The 7,439-nt window shown below is 55.1% G+C and overlaps 1 long non-coding RNA gene across 1 annotated transcript; it reads right to left on the reverse strand.

Moving 5' to 3' along the window:
* Positions 1-441: 441 nt before the first annotated feature.
* Positions 442-7,439, reverse strand: LOC125752393 (uncharacterized). Its single transcript, XR_007401825.1, has 3 exons — positions 6,918-7,439; positions 5,236-5,316; positions 442-2,145 (listed from the first exon to the last, which is right to left on the reverse strand). It is a non-coding gene; the product is annotated as an uncharacterized LOC125752393 (long non-coding RNA).

Consider the following 7,439-nt stretch of genomic DNA (forward strand, 5'->3'; position numbering starts at 1 on the left):
CAGTTATCAAAACTGATTGCATTCCTACATACCAGCAATACAACCAAAGATGTGCAAGGACTTTTTGGATAAAATTTGGAGAAATGCCTATACTTCGGAGAAAATTGAACCAGCTTCCTGCGAGTCTTGGAAGTTCGAGTATGGAAAATACCCATTACCCAAAACTGATTTAATTATTCAATGCCATAATACAAATCCTAGTAATTTTGGGGTGTGAGGCATGATAAACTAATTCTAAAATGCATATAAAAATGTGAAGAAAAAAAAAAAGAAAATGTGAAGGGCCAGGGATCACCAACGTGTCTGAAAGCTGATAACATAGATGAACTTGTCCTTTTAGTCAACAAGGCTTTTATATTCTAGGTTAGGACACGTGGCTACGGTGCACGACTGGACAACTGCACACAGAGGACAGAATGAGGCCACGGTTGTATAGACATCTCTGCATATCACCATTTTTATTGAAGACCAGAGGGCAAAAATTGGGCTTTCCAAGAAATCGTGCTGGGAAATTAGGTGTCCAGGCAGAAAACAAATAAGATTGAATCCCCATCTCACACTACATGCAAAAATAATTCTATGTGGATTTAAGACTTAGGAAATGCAAAGCTATAATGCCGTTGGAAAGTGTTAAGAAGAATTTTAAAATAAGCACAAGACACACAAACCCAAAGGAAAAGTCTTATTAATTTGCTTGCATAAAATTAAAGAATTCTCAATTATTGAATCAAATCATCAAAAATAAAATAATAAGTCACAAACGAGGAGCCCATTTGCATTACAGTTAATCCAACAAAGTCACGGTTCTACACATAGAAAGAACTCCTCTCAAACAGAAAAATCGGGCGGAAGACTCTAGGAGACATCTCATCCATGCACACAAATCCCCAAAGCCTCATAAATATGAAAACATGCCCTTGTAACCAGGAAAATGCAAATTGACCACTACATATCTCCTAGGTTGGCAAAAAATCAAAAAACAGACAATGTCAAATAATGGATGAGGCAGGGATGAGAAGCCATGAAAATCTCCCCCCGTTTTGGAAGGCAAGCCTTTTGAAAAATAACCCAGACTTCCTGGGAAATCTGAGCACGCCCATACCGTGTAGGATTGGCAATGCCACGGGCAGCTCTGGGAACTCAGAACGTGGGGCGCCCGCACCGGGATGCCCCCCCTGCAGCGTTGTTTATAGTAGCCCCAACCCTGACAACCCCAAGCTTCCATCAAAATAAAGTGAATAAACACAGTATGGTGCATTCACATCGGGGACCCGCTCTGTGCCTGGGTCACGGCTAACACAACCCAAGGTCAATCCCACAAGCATAATGCGGGTAATGCGGGGTGAAAAAGCACGTCCCCAAGAAGGCCTGTGTGGGCTTCCAGAGCAGGGAGGAGGCAGCAACATATTGTTCAGGATGCACGTGCGGACGCTAAAGTCAGGAAGGGGCGGAGGAAAACGATTTCAGAAAGGGGGGGCAGAGGCTCCCTCGTGGGTGGGCAGGAGAGGCTGGGGTGAAGGAGGGAGCCCCCCCCTTCCGCCAGCTGCACCGAGGCGGTGATCCTCTAGAGACCCTCGCTTGTCGCCACCACGCACACATGTGTGTTTCACGCATCTCTGTGCATTAATTTTGCGATTGTTACTTTGATAAATAGATAGCATCCTCTGGAAGATTCCAGAAGAATTTAGGAAAAGAATTGCCACTTGAGCCAGAACATACTGGGAAACTGGTTGGGTTGGACGCAGAATGTCACGGAAGCACCTAGAAAGCTGGATAAGACGGCGAGCGGGGTGGGGTGGGGGTGGGGAGCACCAAACACGCCTCCTGCTCCGCAACCGTGGGCTCAGGGGGGCCAGGGTCATCGCATCCGTGTCCACCTTCAGGTGCTTCCCCCAAGTGTAAAGAAAAATCCTAACTCTTTGAGTCTTGTGTGAGAAGAGCTGGGAAGATGGAGACTAGGAACCCAAACTGCCAAAGCCTGGAAATGTTTCTAAGGAAGAAGCCCGATAGCCCGGAGCAGGAGCAGGTGTCTGAAACCTCGCTGACGGCGCGCCCGGGGCCTCCGGCGGCTCTTGATCTCGGCTCAGGTCGGTCGCACAGTTGTGAGTTCGAGCCCCACGTCAGGCTCTGCGCTGGGCGTGGAGCCTAATTAAACAAACAAACAAACAAAACCTCACTGGGGAAAGCTGTCCTGGATGAAATAAGAACAGAGCAGGGAGGTCAAAAGGACACCCTTTCCCCAAATGAAATCAGAGAAACAGCTACGGGGTCTGGCAGTTATGTTTCCGTTTATTTTATTTCAAGACTGAAAATGTCATCTTTCAGCTTTCTGGCAGGAGAACATTACAGGGACAAAAATCAGGCTGTCCTCCGGTTTCTCGCCGGCAGTAATGAATGCAGAAGACACGGGAGCCAGGTGCGCACGTATTTGAAGGAAATCTAGGTTCGAGTTCGGGAAAGGTTTCCAGGGGAGATGAATGAAGTCTGGTAACCCACAGACGGGTCAGATGTTGTGGGCAGAAAGAACATGCCGGAAGCTCCAAAGCACACACTGGCCAGCGACTCTAAGTGTGGGGTGGACACAGGAGCGGTCCTGGGCTCCAGGAACCCACAGGCCAGAGGGAAGCAAGCTCAGGTCAGCATTCAGGGGGGCTTGTGACCCCACAGCCCCCTCCATCCTTTGGAGCCATGCAAGCAGCGTGCACAGGGGACCCTGCAAGGAAAGGCGCGCTCCTGTTGGTGCTGACCCCCCCCCCCCGCCCCATGCAGGCCCTGGGCCTGGCAGCTGGCCCCGACCCCCCCAGAGGCCCGAGGACTCTCCGAGCCACTGGCCTAGGGCCGCGGAAAGGATGCGAGGACGCGGCCGCTTCCCACCTGCTGCGTCCGGCTTTGCTGGGGGACAGAGACAGGCGCTTCCCACCTACTCTGCCCACGGAGGCCAGACGGCCGTGCCCAGCTCAGCAGGGGACATGGCACAGCAGGACACCGTGTGTCCTGCTCCTCGGCCCCATCGCACCTCGCACGTGGACCCTCTGCAGTGACTTAGGCGGGCCTGCTCCCGAATCAGGCGAGGCCCTCCCGGTCCCCGGAGGAGGGGAGGGACCCCGCTGTCGCTTCTGGGGAAGAGAGCAAGGCGGCCGGGGCGCTGCGTCATAGGACAGCAGGCTGTGAGGACGAGGAGCCCAGCTCCTTCAGCCAGTGGCCGGGGTGACCTGCCGTGGAAGGGGACAGAGAGCTGAACAGGTGTGGGGGTGGGGGTGTGCGGGGCCAGCGGAGGCTCTGGGCGGGCGGGGGCTCCAGGGAGGGGCCCTGGGCAGGGAGAGAATGGGGCGGGGCCACGAGGTGAGGTAGGGAGCCCAGAGAGACCATGCAGGGGCTACAGCAGCTCCCCTGGGGGAGAGGGAGGGGGCGAGTGGATGTGCCGCTGTCCCCCCCACACCCCGCTTTGGGGAGGAATCCAGGAGCTCCCTGAGGACCACTGAGGAAGAGGAGAGGCAAGCAGGGCCCAAGCCCCGCAGAGCACGGATGGGGGGGCAGGCTCTGGAGGTGGGATGCTGAGTGGACGGGGTACAGGGCACAAGCCAGCAGAGCCCCACAGTCTCCGGTACTCAGGGGGGGCCCGGGTGTCGCCCCACAGCGAGGACCATGGATCGGCTGTGGGGACGAGAAAGTTGTCCCTCTTCTGCGCTAAAGTCGGGGGAGCCACGTCCACGTCCCAGCCAGAGGGAGCGCTCAGCCTCAGGACAGTGTCCCGGGGAGCTGTCCAAGTGGCCAGACCGGCACAGGGGGCCACCCAGGAGTGACCCAGTGCACGCCTCATTGCAGCGACACAGACCCTGGGGCTTGTGTGGGGGACACCGTGGGTAGTGGGGTGTGCTGCCCCCTGGACCCGACCCAGGAGTAAGCCCGGGGGCTCCCTATACCCAGTGGAGCTGTGTCTCCCTAGCTCTGGGTTTCCTGCACCCCCATGCTGGCCCCCAGCTCCCACCACCACCCCATAGCCCCCAGAGCACCCCAAGGTTCTCACAGTGCCCCCATGGCTCCCATGGCTCCCCCTGGACTCCCACAGCCCCTCATGACTCCCATACCCCCCATGGCTCCCACAGCCCCCCATGACTCCCATACCCCCCCATGGCTCCCATGTCTCCCCCTGGGCTCCCACAGACCCCTCATGATTCCCACGGCCCCGCTAGGCTCCCACAACCCCCCATGACTCCCATAGCCCTCCATGGCTCCCAGAGCCCCCCCATAGCTCCCACAACCCCCATGGCTCCCACATCTCCCCCTAGGTTCCCCCATGGCTCCCACAGGCCCTTATAGCTCCCACAGCTCCCCCATGGCTCCCAGAACCCCCCCCAGCTCCCACATCCCCCATGGTTCCCATGTCTCCCCCTAGGTTCCCCCATGGCTCCCAGGGCCCGCCCATGACTCCCACACCCCCCATGGCTCCCACATCTACCCCTAGGCTCCCAGAGCACCCCCATGGCTCCCACAGCCCTCCTATGGCTCCCACAGCTCCCTCATCGCTTCCAGAGCCCCCCATAGCTCCCACATCCCCCATGGCTCCCCCTAGGCTCCCAGAGCCACCCCTAGGCTCCCACAGCCCTCCATGACTCATTTCCACCATTCCTTAGGTGATTACCATAGTTCGCTGTGGCTCCCACAGCCTCCTTGGCTCCCACCCTCGTTCCCAGCAGCCCCCCTTGTCTGGAGCCCCTTGGACTGATTTTCCAGGTTCCCTCCCCAGATTGGCAGCAGCAGACAGACTTCACTGAAGGGCTCTGGGGAGGGCAGGAAAGGGCTCTGCTCATGGACCACCCAGCTGGTGCTGAGTTCACCACCAATTACTGTGTCCGCTTGGCTGGGTTTCCTGTCCTGTGTAGTCAACACTCCCAACCTTTCCCGGGGACCAGAGGTCACAGCTGAACCAATTAATTTGAACCAACCCATTCCACGCTTAATAACTCCCCGCACCGAGCCCCTCTTGGTGTCAGCAGTCTGTCTTCATTGCGAGGCTGATGGATTGGTGATGTTCTATTTTATTTTATTTTACTTTATTTTCCGCCTGCCCTCTGCAGGGTTTGGGGTAGGGAGGGGAGCACCAATTTCCCCTGGGGGAATAATTAAAGCTCTTTGCTTCTGAGCCAGATTTAACAAGGCTAATGGTCCAAGCAAGCCAAGTCTCTGTGTGCAGGATTAGCAGAGGGTGGAGGAAGCCCGGCCATGCCCACCCACCTGGCTCAGCGCCGCTCCTGGTCGCGCTGGTCACAGCGAAGGCAGTGGAGGCAAGTGCCTTCCCTCCGAGACTCATCGTGTCTGCAAACGGGAAAAATCATGGACATTTACCTGTGTCCAAGGTTACATGGAGGATGAGCACGGGAACCAGCCTCTGCTGACGCACAGCTGCCTACCGGACAGGCAAATTCAGAGAGTTTGTCCCAACATCATATTTAATGATCACTTTAAGGGTTTTAATACTAAATAACATTAATTAAAATGTTTTATTTTATTTTTTAAGATTTTTTAAAAAAATTTATCTATTCATGAGAGACACACACAGAGAGAGAGAGAGAGAGAGACAGAGGCTGAGACACAGGCAGAGGGAGAAGCAGGCTCCACGTGGGGAGCCTGACGTGGGACTCGATCCCAGGACCCCAGGATCACACCCTGGGCTGAAGGCAGTGCCCAACCGCTGAGCCACCAGGGATCCCTATTTCTTTAATTATTCACTGAGGTCCAGGCCCATGGGAAGGAGCCAGGCCTCAGCCAGGGACCTGTCCTGTCCCCTGTCTCGGTCACTGCTCCCGGGGTCACCCAGGCTCTGTGATAGGCGGCTGTCAGGACACCCCCAGAAACAGCAGAAGCCAAAGCATAGTTCAGGAGGCTGGAAGTCTCACTCTTGATGCCTTGGATGTGATAAAGTAAAATAACATGCGCGGTGTTGTACTGTCCTAGTGCATAAAACCTGCCATGGTCCTCACAGGTCTCATTTATGCAAGGACCTAGGGCCATTTGTGCAGAATGAAAATATGTTAGCATACTGTTAGAAATAAAACTTTCCTTTTTTTTTTTTTTTTTTTTTTTTGCTTATTTCAGCAAACAGACCTTAAGCTCCGGATTTGCCCTAATTTCTTCCTTCTGTAAAACCTTAAAGATGATGAACTCATTTATTTAAGAACTGTATTCAATTTCCTTATACTGGTCCGTCGGTACATTTTCCATAACCGTGAGGGTGTGCATCCCTGTGGTTCTGTCTCCTTTTCCTCTCCTTGTTTGTGTGGTGCTCCAAGACGCTCCCTTCCTCTCTTATGCCACAGGGTGATGCATTTTACGGTTAGAAATCATGATTTTGGGGCCCCTGGGTGGCTCAGTCGGTGAAACATCTACATTTGGCTCAGGTTGTGGTCCCAGGGTCCTGGGATCAAGCCCCACATCGGGCCCCCTGCTCAGTGGAGAGTCTGCTTCTCCCTCTGCCCCTCTCCTTGCTTATGCTCACTCTTTTTCTCTCTCTAATAAATAAATAAAAATCTTTACAGAAATCATGATTTTTGCTGAGCCCACTTGCAAAGTGCTCTGCAGTCCCACGGGCTTGCACTTGCCAAAACTTATTTGGTGCTTCTCAGTAAGTGCTTCTAGGGCAGGACGTGAAGCACACTCCCCGGAAGGGGAAGGAGCCCCGAGTCCCCCCAGCAGGTCCCAGGAGCCCTAGACAGCGGGGTCTGGAGCATGGGGTTCCTTCCAACCAGCATGTGAAATGGACTGACCCACTAGAAGGGCACTAACTTCACAAGATCCTGGGACCAGCCCCCAGATGCCCAGAGCCCAGGTCCTACACGGTTGTAAAGACAGGGAGGGGTGGGGTGTGTGTGGCCAGCACCCGACGCGGGACCTCGGGACCCCAGGATTGTTGATCTCACCTCCTTGCTTCCTCTGCTTGTCTGCACGGGAGAGCAGGATCCAGCCCATCCATCCTGTCGTGCCCCCGGCGTGGCGGCTCACACGTTCAAGGCACTTAAGTCCTGTGCGATTACAGCTTAGAGTAGGAAACAGCCGCTTGGTGAGCTGACTAGTTACGGTTCTCCTTGTGCTGCGGTCTTTTCTCATCTTCCCTACTCAGTTCCCCGTGCATTAATTCATTGGCACGCCGCTCCTTTCTTAGCTCACTCTGTCTCCCAGCAGGAAGAGATGGCGAGATGGCTGGGGCTCTGGATCCGGAGCCCCTGCATCCCCACCCGCCGCCCGCCGCGGTCCCCAGCAGACGTGCACAGCAGAGGGTCCCTCGAAACAGGTGCCCAAAGCACGTGTCCAGCTGGGACCCGACTCCAAGTGAGCAGTGGAGTCTCGTTCTCTGGGTGATGGGAGGGCACCATCTAGGACCCCGTGTGACCCCTAACCCATCCTGCCTGAGCGACCTCAGTGGACGCGGCTGTGGGGCTCCC

This window comes from Canis lupus, chromosome 13 (assembly GCF_003254725.2).
Source record: "Canis lupus dingo isolate Sandy chromosome 13, ASM325472v2, whole genome shotgun sequence".
Classification (NCBI taxonomy): domain Eukaryota; kingdom Metazoa; phylum Chordata; class Mammalia; order Carnivora; family Canidae; genus Canis; species Canis lupus.